This window comes from Xenopus laevis, chromosome 5S (genome assembly GCF_017654675.1).
Source record: "Xenopus laevis strain J_2021 chromosome 5S, Xenopus_laevis_v10.1, whole genome shotgun sequence".
Taxonomy (NCBI): domain Eukaryota; kingdom Metazoa; phylum Chordata; class Amphibia; order Anura; family Pipidae; genus Xenopus; species Xenopus laevis.
Window position 1 is genome coordinate 55,987,333 of NC_054380.1, and position 16,426 is coordinate 56,003,758.

Genomic DNA, 16,426 nt, shown 5'->3' on the forward strand with positions numbered 1-16,426 from the left:
TAGTAGCCCGGCAACAAATCTCCCCTTCTTCAGGGCGACTAATCCCCTGCCTTTCCGCAGACTAAAATGTAAATCGCGACATGATGGCACTCGGAGCGATTTGTTTTCTGAAGTTCGACTTTGGAAAACCAATCGTTCCGAGTGCCATCCCGCCAGCGATTTACATTTTAGCCAGCAGGAAAGCAGTTCAGGGAGATTAGTCACCCTGAAGACTAATCTCCCTGAATCTACCTGGGTACCCTGACCCTTAAGTGCATCTTATTTACAAACTGTTGGCATGGGGGGGGGGGCAATAAGAATAGACAGCAAAATGGTCTAATACTCAAAGTTAATACTTCCTCTTACTAAAAGTAAATTTACTTAAGGTCGAATATCGAGGGTTAATTAACCCTCGATATTCGACTGTCAAAGTTAAATCCTTTGACTTCGAAGTCGAAGGATTTAGCGCTATTGATTCGATTTTAATCCATCGATCGAACGATTTTTGTTCGACCTAAAAAACATTAGAAAGCCTATGGGGACCTTCCCCATAGGCTAACATTGACTTCGGTAGCTTTTAGGTGGCGAACTAGGGGTCGAAGTTTTTTCTTAAAGAGAAAGTACTATTGAATGGTTGAATAGTCGAACGATTTTTAGTTCGAATCGAAGTTGAAGTAGCCAATTTGATGGTCGAAGTAGCCAAAAAGAAACATTCAAAATTCGAAGTTTTTTTCCTGTATTCCTTCACTCGAGCTAAGTAAATGGGCCCCTAAATGTTTCTTGTCTATAGTCTGCAGTGCTATTAGGTCCCGTAATTAAATCATCATGCAAAGTGTTCCTTTCAAAAATCTCAAACAAAGGTCTTATTTATTAAAGGTTAAATTTTAGTCGTTTTTGAAACCAAGACTAAACTCATTGTCATTGAATTTATTAAAAGTATAAAAAGAATATACAAAAACAAATCGCTGAACCCTGTGCTAAAAAAGATGAATATGTATCTCAAAAACCTCTACAAAATGCAGACAACTCCCAGCAAAACAAAATCTGAAAATTGAATTATGGATAAAGAGAGTAATATAGTGTAGTAATGTATTTAGAAATATTTTCCCTTTCTGCCATAAAGGCTACTAGAATAGAACAGACATTTTAAAGCACATGTTTTTAATGGCTGCTGCCACTCTTCCACAGGAAAAATGATGGAATAATAAGAACCCTCGTTACACTTCTAATGGTGAAAATCCCCTGACTGTTGATGACCCTCCAATTCCAGGCATACTACAGTGGCGGTCCACCCCTCCACATTTAGCGAAAACATACCATTTAGGTCACACATCACAAATGTCATTCATCATATACAAATATCAATCTGATTTTTACCAAAATATACTGTACATGTAAACCAGAGACCCAATAGTATAAGGCAGTACTTAAAGTTTTTTACAGCAGTTTCTGATTATATTTTGCTTCAAAGTGATCAGCACCATGCATTTTATTAATTTATTCTTATTTTTTTTTAAAAAAGCTGTATTTTGTCATGCACCAGTATTAAGAATACTGCAAAACATAGTGTAAGGCATGTCACATGGACCTGGGGGTTGGGGCGTCACCTGTACCTGCAGACAGGAGCTCTATTTAGGTCCAGTGCTTCCCTAGACACTGGACCTCAGCCTGCCCCAATTATAGTGCATTAACCGATCACAGCAGAGCCAGCATGCCCAATCTACTCCATAGTTGGATTTAGCACACTGGTGGGGATTTTTTGTGTGAAATATATAATTTACCATATTGGCACCCAAGGGCCACCCCACTTCACAGATGCCTCCCTATGCACAGGCCCTCGGGTGCATATATGGTATATACAGCCCTGCCTACACACAATCTGGAAACTGTGATTATACAGGCCCTGCTCATACTTAGCTTTTTGGTTTGACACTTGGCCTGCCTTGGATTTTCACAGATTGCTGCTGGTTCTGAACTCTACCTGGTATACTATAGTGATTCAGATCTTTGCTGCCATACCTGATTCCTGGCCTGAATGTACTTTAATTATGCATTTAGCCTGCCAAATCTGCTATTATATTTGTCTGGCACACATCTGGCTTCAAATATGGAGATTAGGATGGAGCTACAGATGTGTGCCTGCAGAAAGCAACACAATTTTGGCCTAATGTCTGGATCTTTACCTGTGTGTTACACATTTAGCAGTAAGTCATATAATGTTTATAAACTTCACAGTCACACAGATTCATTTGTAAACAGATTTCTATTATAAAGTTCACCTTTTAGGAAACTTTCAGTATGTTATAAAATGTCCTATTCTTAGACACTTTGCAATTGGTTTTTATTCTTTATTAACTAGTTTGATAGGATATTTGTCTTCCTCTTCTACCGACTTTGGGGACCCTGGCAGGCAAAAACAATTGTTGTGTGTGTCTAGATTTGTATTGTTATTTATACCTTTTATTATTTTTTTTCATTTTCCTATTTAGCCCCTGCTTATACTTATTCCAATCTCTTATTCAAACCACTGACTAGTTGCTAGGGTAAATAAGATCCTAACAACAAGCCAGCTGCCGAAATACCAAGCTACAAAGCTGCTGAAAAGATGCTAAATAACTGAAAAATCATAAATAATGGAAGATCGACTGCAAATTGTTTCAGAAAATAACTAAAAATGAATTTAAGGGTGAAGGTAAACAATATATTTGTAAATTATAATATTGTAGATTCAGTCTGTTTTTTTCCACAAAGTTAATATAGTATGAAATGGAATTAATACAATTTATTTACTGTTCCAAAAATTATTATTAATGTGGCTTTACCAAAAATATATCCTGCTATATTTAGTCTAAACAGCAAACGTGGTTGATGATACAATAATGCTCAGCATTTATTGTAAGTTGTTTTACCATAACCTCTTTCTGATGAAAGATCCTTAGGGTGAAGTGTTTATCTTAAATTCTGATACAGTTTCATTCCATTATAGTCACACATACTAGTGATGTGCGGGCCAGCCCAAAACCTGCGGGACGGGTGGGTTCGGGCCAATTCCTGCACAAAATCTTCAACCTAGCACTTTCAGAGCTGAAATTTATAGACTTGCGCCTATTTATAGACTTGGGTCTACAAATAGAGGGGCAGAAGCGGGCTGGGTGCGGATTGGGAGGAGGCCTCACATCACTCATACATACAGACTCTAAGGCACCTGTTAATAATGAAAAAATAATAGAATATATACACATCAATATGGGACTTAACCTCCAAATGCAATCCTAATAGTATTAGGTAACAAATAGCCATGCAATAAAAGTTATGTTAAAAGGCAATATTTATTCTCCACAATGCCATATGTGTTAAAACCATTTAAAATAAGCAGCGCTGCCTTGGGGATAGGGATCCCTCTACCCCACTTATCTAATATTAGATACAATTGGATATGGGGAACTGCATGCAATTTATATTCTGTTAGGTGAAACCGCCAAATTGTTCCCAGTTGTAATGTATTATGATGTGGTGCACAAAGCCTCAGTCCAAATGAGTCCGTAGGTAAGTGTTCATATAAGGAGGATAAATGTGTGCCGTCACATGTGACATCAATATATGGAGTGGTCCAAAGTGGTTATTTGCACCAATAAAGTCCTTAAGTCCGTAGTAGGGGACCAATTGGTCCCATGGGGTTAATCAATGTTGTGCCTTACGGTGTGTAAGAGCGGAGCCGGTGTGGGAATTTAAATATTTGTTCAGCAATAAAGTTCGTGCTGTGCTGTATGGGCATTCAATGTAAAGTAATTACTTTAGCAAATTAGTGCATCCGGTGACCAGCTTAGCCACACAGCCATCATAATATGGCGATCGATATTGCACGTGACCTGCGTATAGTCATATTCGCCCAAGCATAGCCTGAAGTCCGACAGCATACTGCTGCATAATAAAGATGTATACTGATATGATGTATACTGACCGTGACTGACCGCGTCCCACACCGGATGTCTCAACGCTCAGCACTTACGTCCAAATTACACATCATGTCCACTGGCTCCAATACACACACAATCCTCAAGATGGGGGAGAAAGATTCCAGTTATCCCCACACAACGCTGTACCTCGACAGCTGTTTCACCACCGACCGTGGCTTTGTCAAGAGGAAAAAATAATAGATCAATCCTAATTTAAATTGTAATTTACATTGACCCTCTTAAAAGTTCTTTAATATCAATTCTCTTGCTGATTCGATTATTGCTTTTGTGTACAATATAATGGGCATAATGGATAATGTGCATCTTGTAAACAGTGTCAGAGTTTTTGTTTTAGCTCAATATACAGTCTTCTGTTACAATATTGTTACCTTTTACATCTTTGCACTAGATAAAAAAAGATTAGTATTAAGGGTGCAGCTCATGAAAGCAGGGTTCAGTCAACCAAAAATATACCTTATAAGAGATTTTGCTCGTGTCTGGCATAACCTTGATTAGTTAAGCTGCAGAAGGAGGACATTTGATCATTATCCAACAATTGTTAGTTATAAAAACTAACCTATTCTGCAGTGCTTTACAGAGATGAGGCACTCACAGTACTTCAATACCTGTACAAAATCCAAGATGCAAACAGTTTTTATTATCAAGTACATGTAGCACAGTGCTGTCTTGCTTTAGAAATTATTCATATTTTATCAGAATCTTGATAAAGGTTTGAATTCCAACTTAAATAATAATAGTGAGTCCATTAAAAACCACAGTGCCTATACTTGTATCTCTCTAAGTGCACATGGACAAAAACAAACATAATGTATGGCTGTCAGATTGCACATAGGGCCGGATTTACATAGTGGGCGCCCCTAGGCCCACTGCCGTTCGTCGCCCCTGTCCCCTCCCCTTTATTGTGCAAATTCTCATCATCAATGGGGATTGGCACACAGGAAATTAAAAAAATTATTGTAAAAAAAAAATTAAAAAAATTATTGTAACTCCAGTGCCTCCTCAGTGTTTTTGAACAAATGTGGGTGTGGATGGACAGCATGCCGCCCCCCTAAAATCCTGCCGCCCTAGGCCTGGGCCTAGGTGGCCTTTCCACAAATCCGGGCCTGATTGCACATACTTATAATCTCTACATTTATGGACAGCATTTTTGGTAGAGATTTATAAAGATAAATTCATTATACTTAGTTGGTTGTTTCATTTCTCAGTATAACAATAATCATGAACTAGAAAATATAATTCTGATGTTTAAATACAATTGAGTCAGCAAAAAACTTCAAAGTAATGCTGGCTGAGCAACTAATTATTTGCATACTGACTTCTACTAGGTGGAAACACTACAAACTATTATTATACAGTCAGGGGAAAAGCAAATTATTCTGTTTATCAGCACAATCTATGAATGTATATGGCGGCTTAAGCTGTTCTGTCCTCCAAAATATTAACACAATCCCTAAGGATATATCTACAAAAAAAAAAAGATGAAGACGGTTTGCATGGTATTGTCTGTTGCAGGACTGAATTTTCTTATAGACATTTTGTAGTGGAGGTGTGTGCATAGGGAAATTACCAGTCTACTACTGTACATAATGTGCATAGATTAAACAAAGTATACAATAGGTAAGAGAGGAACTGTGCCTACGGTAGAGCCTGGTATTATTCAGGTACTGTCTGTTTGCCCAGGAAATGTATGAAAAGTATGGAAATTTAAGTTTTTGCTGTGTTTGTGAGCAAGGAAAGGGCTCTACCTACTCCGAGTTGGGGGGGGGATGTATTTCTAGGTCCCAGAGAAAGAGAGACAAATAAAGAGACACAGTTCCTCCTGTGGCTAATATGAATGAATAAAGAGTGGTGGTATTATACTCTCATTTCCCAGGAACATCTGAGTACTGCAGTATTCAGTTGTACGAAATTAAATCAAATGTGAAAAAGGATACTCTTGTAATTTTAATGCATGTAACTGCTCAATACTGATTACTGGCAACACCAAACTTCATAGCCAGGTGTGTCCAATCATGAGAAAGGGTATTTAAGGTGACCAATTGCAAGTTTTGCTTCTGTTTGACTCTCCTCTGAAGAGTGAACTGGAGAGATTTTGTATGACTTTATATATATGCTTGTCCTTTTGAAGTATACACAAATATATATATATATATATATATATATATATATATATATATATATATATATATATACAGTATATACATACAGTATATATTGATACTGGCATGAAACAGTGAACCTGGGGACCTGGGGTATATCAAATTTCCCAGGGCAGACGCATGCACGGTAGAATGTAAACTTTTTAGTTAAAGTTCGGCTTTTCATTCTACTGCGCATGCATCTCCTGCAGGAAATCCAAAGAAAGAAGAAGCTGGAAGAGGATCGATCCCTGGTGCACACTTGAATAACTCTGGGCCTGTGTTGTTTTCTGGTGATAGTCGCACTGGTCTGGGGTTTCAGGTAAGTCAATATATTCACTTGGGGTGCCTAACATTTGGCACCCCCAAGTGGTAAACAATTTTCCTTCTCCTCTAAATATGGAGGGAATCGGAAGCTTAGTTTAAAACATAGAGAGTTATGTTGGATAACATCATTAGCACCAAATGGATTGAATAGAGTTATGACCTATATCTGTTTCTTTGAATCATATGATGTATTTTAGAGAACTCTGATATGTTTGCGCTGAAGAATTGAAACAAACATTAGGGAGTTTACATTAGAATACAACATTGTTTATGCCTGTTGCTAAGATACAATGATGCCACTTCCTGGTTGAGGCACGGACAATTCCAAATTCCAATGTTTGTAATACACCTGTGGCATTTGATCATTTTGTTAAGCTTGAAAAAGGGTTGCCACCTGTCCGTGTTTTGAGCCGGACAGCCTGATAATTTGAAGGGCTACCCGGATCATTTCTATGATTAACACGGCGATCTGCAAATTGCCGAATCATAGCCCGCCCCTGATGTCTTGACCCACCCCCTCCATGTCACAACCCACCCCCTCTGAGTCACAGCCCGCCCCTTCACATCACAGCCCCGACCCCTGCCCGGTCTCCACCGGGCTAAAAGGTGGCAACCCTAGACACATTGTATGCCCGAAACATTGCTGCTGGATGTTCTGTGCTATGCAGGTTAATAAACTGAAATACAATTTTTTTTGCTATACAAAGAATAGAGCATTACTGTCTTTTTTTTCAAAAATATCTTTGGTACATGGGAAAACAAACGGATTTTTCCCCTTTAAGGCTATACACCGAATTTAAGCTAATACATCATCTGCCATAGACTCCATTTTATCCAAAAACAATATTTTAAAGATTATTGCTTTTTTCTCTCTAATTATAAAACAGTACCTTGTACTTGATCAAAAACGAAGATATAATTACCCTTATTGAATATCCACTTAAGGCCTTTACTTGTTATGATTTTAATTGCTTAATTGTTTAAATAAAATTCTTAACAACTTATTTCTAAAGAAAAACAGTCAGATTTGAGATTTTCTTTTTAATGACATTCTTATTTATAGGAAACAAAAACTGAAAAGCAAATGCAGTGCTGAATAGAACAAACCTATGGCAGAAAACATAAAAATGTATGTGCCCTTTAAAAAAGGGAGTAGTACTTATGGATGGCAAGATATGGAAAAATGTTAAGGAATTGTGCAAGTTTACTACAGACTAACATTCTCTCAAATTTTTTCACAGCAAAAAAAATGTTAAGACTTTAAACCAAAATTAGAGTGGAGCTGCATGTTTTTGCCCCTTGGGGGATGTTTTTTGCCTGCTCAAAGCTGTAACTTCATTTCCCCACTTCCTTAATTTTTTTTGCACGAAAGTAAAACATCTGAGAAAAAAAGCACAATTTTAATTGGATCAACAATTCACTAATTTGCCCTTTATTTGATAAAATTTTATTAAATGGAAGGTTTATTAGGCAAATACTTTTTCTACAGATTGGTACCTGAGTGGTTATACATTTTTATAATTTGGTAAATCTGTATATGAGTGTATATGTGTAAATAATATTAATATATAACTTAGACATGCATATACAGTATATACAGTATGTAGCTCCTTTAATTCCATGTCATAATGTCATATTACCAGCATGGATAAACTACTGTGACATCAGTGAGTATTTTTTTAATGATGTGAACAGAAAATGTGTTTCTCCAAAGTAGTGATTTGTTATTGGCAATTAACCAGATGTGCAAAGGGCCTGGTTGTTAATCTCAGATGTTAGTTTTCAACTAATTTGGAAGATCAAATGGCCAATTACAGCAAATTTGTATTGATATAAGTAGTCCGGTTCAATAAACCAGAAAGGGCATTCATGCTAAGCAGTTTTAAGCTCTGGTTTTGTGAATATGTCAGCAGCAGGTTCTCTCAATTAAACATAATGGCAAAGCAGAACAGAAAAAAGAAAGTGAATGCATTATAATTGAACTGTATCCACATGTCATTTGCTACTTATTTCCCTAATAGTGCAACCAGCAGCTCTCCAAAAGTTGCTCAATAACAATTCAGGGAACCCTCTGACAAACTTTGGCGATTTATGAGATGCTCCAAGCTATAGTTATGGAGACATGCTGGTTAACCAGTAAAAATAACAAAAAGATTTATTTTGTGCAGTGTATTAAACCTTACAAAGGCCCACTATACTCATTTTATCCTGCAGAATAATGCTTTTTACAGAACCTTGAAGTTTCATGACCTAAATAAAAGTACTCGGCCTTTGGCCTCATACTGTTATTTGGTCATGGAACTCTTCTGTGATTTATAATTTCCTAATATTTTGCAACAGGGGTATTTTGTAATACACAAGTTTAAGTGAATCATGTGACACACATACAGTCACTAAGCACTTAAACTACCATCAGATCCACTCATGCAACTTTTGTACTTTCATCATGGCGGTTGATGCCTGAAGAGCTGCAGATTTTTAGGTCTGGCCCTGTCCAATAGGGTATTAAAATCACCCATGGCAACAACTGCTGCATGTGGGCACTGCAAGATAAATTGAATTAATTGCACTATACAATAATCCAAGTATAAGGGGGACATTAACATTGGAGTGGAAAAGAGTCAGCATTTAACAGTAAAGTAGCAAGATACCTCAGATACCATTCCAATAAAACATGAATTGTTACAACACAGCCTGTTTTTTAGGCCCTCTGTTTCAGTTGCAGAGCAATTGATGGCCTGGCTAAGTTGGGATCTATTTGGCAAAGGATTGCAGATGTCTTCCATAGAGCGGACACTTTGTTTTTAATGAGGTGGTTTTCTCCCTCAGCTTTTGAGGTCTTCCTTGATGATAAATCTTTAATTTTACCATTTTACAGCAGGACAGGTTAGTACAGGGTTCTTTGGAAGACCTTGGGTTGGGTGCAGGGCAGGTTAGTACGGAAGGTCTTTGGAAGACCTTTTATGGTCAGTAGGTCTGATAATGTAGGCTTGGGTGCTTGGGTGCAGGGTTGCCGGCTGTAGAGTTCACAGTTCATAGCATGATTGCCAGTGTGCCGTTTTTCTGGGCCTCTCAGGCAAGCTTCTCAAACCAAACCACTGCCTCAGGTGACCATTTCTGACCTTTATTTTGTCCCATCGCCACTCTTTGAAGCAAGTTTTGGTCTCAATGCTCCTTTTTATGGTAGAGGTTGCTGATATTTTTAATTTTTTGCAAAGTGGGGAACGTCAGCAGATAATGTCCAATTTTATACCATTATTACTGTGGACAACAGAATATAATAAGTTTTCTACCGACATATTAGACTTTTACTACTATTATTATTATAGACATGACAGGCTGCGAGACTGATGGAAGTCAGTAGAGAAATCATAAAGAAAAGACAGATCTATAATTGGAAGCTGCTAAGTGGTGATGAAGGAAAGACATGTGTTGGCTGTTGTGTGAAAGTAAGCCAGATGCCAAATTTTTAACATCAACAATTTTCATAAGATGATGTCTGTGTGTAAAATGTACAGTATGTGTTCCAAAACAGAACCACATTTCATGTTTTTAAAGATTATATGTTTTTATCTACTATTAAATGTATTAAAAATAAAATACTGGTAAATCAAACATTTACAGTCATATGAAAACATCTGGGAACCCCTCTTAATTCTTTGGAGTTTTGTTTATCATTTGCTGAGCTTTCAAAGTAGCATCTTCCTTTTAATATATAAAATGCCTTATGGAAACAGTAGTATTTCAGCTGTGACATATAGTTTATTGGAATAACAGAAAACATGCAATATACACCATAACAAAATTAGACAGGTGCATAAATTAGGGCACCCCAACAGAGATATTACATCAATAGTTGAGCCTCCTTTTGCAAATGTAACAGCCTCTAGACGCCTCCTATAGCCTTTGATGAGTGTCTGGATTGTGGATGGCAGTATTTTTGACCATTCGTCTATATACTATCTCTCCAGTTCAGTTAAATGTGATGGCTGCCAAGCATAGACAGCCTACTTCAAATCATCCCATAGATTTTCTATGATATTCAAGTCGGGGGACTGTGACAGTCATTCCATAATATTGTACTTCTCCCTCTGCATAAATGCCTTTGTAGATTTCAAAGTGTTTTTGGGATAAATGTCTTGTTGGAATATCCAACCCCTGCATAACTTCAACTTTGTGACTCATGCTTGAACATTATCCTGAAGAGTTTGTTGATATTTGGTTGAATTCATCAAACCCTTGACTTTAACAAGTGCCCCTGTCCCTAAACTAGCCCCACAGCATGATGGAACCTCCACCAAATTTGACAGTAGGTAGTGGGTGTTTTTCTTGGAATGCAGTGTTCTTCTTTCGCCATGCAAAGCGCTTTTTGTTATTACCAAATAACTACATTTTTGTCTCATCAGTCCAAAGCACTTTGTTCCAAAATGACTGTGACTTGTCTAAATGAGCTTTTGCATACAACAAGCGACTCTGTTTGTGGTTTGAGTGCAGAAAGGGCTTCTTTCTCATCATATAGATGTTCTTTGTGCAAATTGCGCTGAATTGTAGAACCATGTACAAATGCCCCATATACAGCAAGATGTTCTTGCAGGTGTTTGGATGTGATCTTTGGGTTGTCTGTAACCATTCTCACACTCCTCCTCATATGCCGCTTCTGTATTTTTCTTGGCCTGCCAGATCTGGGTTTTACAGCAACTGTGCCTGTGGCCTTCCATTTCCTGATTACATTCCTTACAGTTGAAACTGATGGTTTAAACCTCTGAGATAGCTTTTTTCTAAACCATGATATCGAACAATCTTTGTTTTCAGATCTTTTTGAGAGTTGCTTTGAGAATCCCATGCTGTCACTCTTCAGAGGAGAGTCAAACAGAAGCACAACTTATAATAGGCCAACTTAAATACCCTTTTAAGCCTGTTAGTATGTTGACTCCTGGGGGGTGATCTTGTAGTTGTTCCCTTGAAGTGTGTTTTGGATATATTGGTTAGTTTCTTGTAGCAATGAGTTACCCCTTAAGATTCCTGTGTCGTACCAAGTTGTGTTTATGAAGGTGTGAGTGGTTAGGGAAGACTGTTAATATATGTGGTCCAAGTGAGAAAGAATTTTTGAGGTTGCTGTTCTTTTTTAGTAATGTGGTGCAATTATCTATCTATCTTTTAGTGTTAAAGCACTTGTACCAGTCTAAATGCTTCTACATAGTAGTAATAATTAGAGATGTCGCGAACTGTTCGCCGGCGAACTTGTTCGCGCGAACATCGGGTGTTCGCGCTCGCCGGAAGTTCGCGAACGTCGCGCGACGTTCGCCATTTTGGGTTCGCCATTGTTGGCGCTTTTTTTTGCCCTCTCACCCCAGACCAGCAGGTACATGGCAGCCAATCAGGAAGCTCTCCCCTGGACCACTCCCCTTCCCTATAAAAACCGAAGCCCTGCAGCGTTTTTTCACTCTGCCTGTGTGTGCTGAAGAGATAGTGTAGGGAGAGAGCTGCTGCCTGTTAGTGATTTCAGGGACAGTTGAAAGTTTGCTGGCTAGTAATCGTTTTGATACTGCTCTGTTATTGGAGGGACAGAAGTCTGCAGGGGTTTGAGGGACATTTAAGCTTAGGTAGCTTTGCTGGCTAGTAATCTACCTTCTACTGCAGTGCTCTGTATGTAGCTGCAGTGGGCAGCTGTCCTGCTTCTGATCTCATCTGCTGACTGCTGCAATAACAGTAGTCCTTGTAAGGACTGCTTTTATTTATTTTTTTGTTGTTTTACTACTACTACTACTACTACTACTATAAGAGCCCAGTGCTATTAGTCTAGCAGTGTTGGGGAGTGGGACTGGTGTGCTAATCTGCTGCTCCTAGTAGTTCAGCAGCACCAACTTTAATTTTTTTTTTTTAATATTCATTTTTTTTTATTTTACTTTTTTTTATTTTACTACCGCTGTAGTAGTGTATAAGTTGACCTTTTAGGCATTATTTGCCCTGTAGGCATTATTTGCACAGTGTTTTCTTCAACCCGCCATCTAGCTGTGTGACCTTGTTCACATTCTGTCTAAATATCCATAATATTACCGTCTCCAGAAAAAACACCGGAGTGACTTTTTTCAAGCAGCCATAATATATTTTACGTAATCCGTATCCACCGCTGTAGTAGTGTATACGTTGACCTTGTAGGCATTATTTGCACAGTGTTTTCTTCAACCCGCCACCTAGCTGTGTGACCTTGTTCACATTCTGTCTAAATATCCATAATATTACCGTCTCCAGAAAAAACACCGGAGTGACTTTTTTCAAGCAGCCATAATATATTTTACGTAATCCGTATCCACCGCTGTAGTAGTGTATACGTTGACCTTGTAGGCATTATTTGCACAGTGTTTTCTTCAACCCGCCATCTAGCTGTGTGACCTTGTTCACATTCTGTCTAAATATCCATAATATTACCGTCTCCAGAAAAAACACCGGAGTGACTTTTTTCAAGCAGCCATAATATATTTTACGTAATCCGTATCCACCGCTGTAGTAGTGTATACATTGACCTTGTAGGCATTATTTGCACAGTGTTTTCTTCAACCCGCCATCTAGCTGTGTGACCTTGTTCACATTCTGTCTAAATATCCATAATATTACCGTCTCCAGAAAAAACACCGGAGTCACTTTTTTCAAGCAGCATTCATATATTTTACGTAATCCGTATCCACCGCTGTAGTAGTGTATACGTTGGCCTTGTAGGCATTATTTGCACACTGTTTTCTTCAACCCGCCATCGAGCTGTGTGACCTTGTTCCCATTCTGTCTAAATATCCATAATATTACCGTCTCCAGAAAAAACACCGGAGTCACTTTTTTCAAGCAGCATTCATATATTTTACGTAATCCGTATCCACCGCTGTAGTAGTGTATACGTTGGCCTTGTAGGCATTATTTGCACACTGTTTTCTTCAACCCGCCATCGAGCTGTGTGACCTTGTTCCCATTCTGTCTAAATATCCATAATATTACCGTCTCCAGAAAAAACACCGGAGTCACTTTTTTCAAGCAGCATTCATATATTTTACGTAATCCGTATCCACCGCTGTAGTAGTGTATACGTTGGCCTTGTAGGCATTATTTGCACAGTGTTTTCTTCAACCCGCCATCGAGCTGTGTGAGCTTGTTCACATTTTGTCTAAATATTGATAATATTATCGTCTCTAGAAAAACCACTTGAGTTACTTTTTTTCAAGCAGCATTCATATATTTTACGTAATCCGTATCCACCGCTGTAGTAGTGTATACGTTGACCTTGTAGGCATTATTTGCACACTGTTTTCTTCAACCCGCCATCGAGCTGTGTGACCTTGTTCCCATTCTGTCTAAATATCCATAATATTACCGTCTCCAGAAAAAACACCGGAGTCACTTTTTTCAAGCAGCATTCATATATTTTACGTAATCCGTATCCACCGCTGTAGTAGTGTATACGTTGGCCTTGTAGGCATTATTTGCACAGTGTTTTCTTCAACCCGCCATCGAGCTGTGTGAGCTTGTTCACATTTTGTCTAAATATTGATAATATTATCGTCTCTAGAAAAACCACTTGAGTTACTTTTTTTCAAGCAGCATTCATATATTTTACGTAATCCGTATCCACCGCTGTAGTAGTGTATACGTTGACCTTGTAGGCATTATTTGCACACTGTTTTCTTCAACCGCCATCGAGCTGTGTGACCTTGTTCCCATTCTGTCTAAATATCCATAATATTACCGTCTCCAGAAAAAACACCGGAGTCACTTTTTTCAAGCAGCATTCATATATTTTACGTAATCCGTATCCACCGCTGTAGTAGTGTATACGTTGGCCTTGTAGGCATTATTTGCACACTGTTTTCTTCAACCCGCCATCGAGCTGTGTGACCTTGTTCCCATTCTGTCTAAATATCCATAATATTACCGTCTCCAGAAAAAACACCGGAGTCACTTTTTTCAAGCAGCATTCATATATTTTACGTAATCCGTATCCACCGCTGTAGTAGTGTATACATTGACCTTGTAGGCATTATTTGCACACTGTTTTCTTCAACCCGCCATCGAGCTGTGTGAGCTTGTTCACATTTTGTCTAAATATTGATAATATTATCGTCTCTAGAAAAACCACTTGAGTTACTTTTTTTCAAGCAGCATTCATATATTTTACGTAATCCGTATCCACCGCTGTAGTAGTGTATACGTTGACCTTGTAGGCATTATTTGCACACTGTTTTCTTCAACCCGCCATCGAGCTGTGTGACCTTGTTCACATTTTGTCTAAATATTGATAATATTATCGTCTCTAGAAAAACCACTTGAGTTACTTTTTTTCAAGCAGCATTCATATATTTTACGTAATCCGTATCCACCGCTGTAGTAGTGTATACGTTGACTTTGTAGGCATTATTTGCACAGTGTTTTCTTCAACCCGCCATCTAGCTGTGTGTATTATCGTTTCCAGAAAAACCAACTGAGTTTTTGTTGTTGTTGTTGTTTTTTAAAAATAATGCCAGGCAAAGGCAGGCCGCCACGCAGAGGCCGTGCTAGGGGCCGTGCTGCTATGCAATCCTGTGGCCCTAGCAAATTGCCCAGTTTTAAAAAGCCAATGACCCTGAACTCCCAAAATGCTGAAGAGGTAGTTGACTGGCTTACACAGCACACCCCATCCTCTACCGTTTCTAACTTTACCACAACATCCTCCTCATCCTCCACTGCTATGGCCACCCCACGTAACACTTCCTCCACCACCGGTGCCCCTTCTTCACTGGGGTCAGAGGAGTTATTTTCCAATGAGTTTCTTGAACTGAGTAATGCGCAACCATTATTGCCAGAAGAAGATGAAGGAGATGAGGACCTTACACCAGATTTAATTCTGGCAGAGAACACGATAGAGATGGACATAATGAGTGATGAGGAGGAGGTCCCCGCTGCTGCTTCCTTCTGTGATGTGTCAGAAGAAATTGATGCATCTGAGGAGAATGATGATGAGGAGATTGATGTTTTGTGGGTGCCTAGTAGAAGAGAGCAAGAGGAGGGTAGTTCAGATGGAGAGACGGAGAGTCAGAGAGGCAGTAGGAGAATAAGACTTAGAAGAAGCAGGGAGGACAGCCCGCAGGGATCAGCAGGGCAACAACATGTATCGGCACCTGTGTTCAGCCGGCCAACGCACCCGCCATTGCCGCCAATACCGCCAACTCCGCCAACTTCTACTGTTACCGCCAGATCGCACACTTCCAAAAAGTCAGCAGTGTGGGATTTTTTTAATGTGTGTGCCTCTGACAAAAGCATTGTAATTTGCAATGAGTGCAGTCAGAAACTGAGCCTTGGTAAGCCCAACAGCCACATAGGTACAACTTCTATGCGAAGGCACATGAGCGGCAAGCACAAAGCACTTTGGGAGCAACACCTCAAAGGCAACAGGCAAACTAAAAGCCACACTCCTTCTGGTCCAGCATCTTACTGCTCTACCTCTGCTCTCCTTGACCCGTCTGAACCACCCTCCACTCCGCCTTCCACCTTGACCACCTGTTCCCATTCCCAGTCATCTGCCACCAGCCAAGTTTCTGTGAAGGCCATGTTTGAGCGTAAGAAGCCAATGTCTGACTGTCACCCCCTTGCCCGGCGTCTGACAGCTGGCTTGTCTGCACTCTTAGCCCGCCAGCTTTTACCATACCAGCTGGTGGACTCTGAGGCCTTCCGCAAATTTGTAGCAATTGGGACACCGCAGTGGAAGGTACCCAGCCGCAATTTTTTTCTAAAAAGGGAATACCACACCTGTACCAACATGTGCAGAGCCAAGTTACCGCATCTCTGTCACTTAGTGTTGGGCCAAAGGTCCATATGACTACTGACGCATGGTCCTCCAAGCATGGTCAGGGCAGGTATGTCACCTACACTGCCCACTGGGTGAACTTGGTAATGGCTGGGAAGCAGGGAATGGGTAGCTCAACAACAACAGTGGAGTTGGTGTCACCGCCACGGATTGCACGCGGTTCTGCCACCACCTCTACT

At 39.4% G+C, this 16,426-nt stretch overlaps 1 protein-coding gene across 3 annotated transcripts in view; it reads right to left on the reverse strand.

Moving 5' to 3' along the window:
• LOC108717423 (heparan sulfate glucosamine 3-O-sulfotransferase 5) overlaps positions 1-16,426 on the reverse strand; it is a 200,731-nt gene that overhangs the window by 102,946 nt on the left and 81,359 nt on the right. For 2 of the 3 annotated variants that reach the window (XM_041564586.1, XM_041564588.1), the window contains exon 1: positions 3,941-4,112. The exons of the other annotated variant lie outside the window; for it this stretch is intronic. The gene's annotated coding sequence lies outside the window, so the exon portion shown is untranslated. Of the gene's footprint in view, positions 1-3,940; positions 4,113-16,426 lie in introns of those variants that run through there. 3 annotated transcript variants of the gene reach the window in all.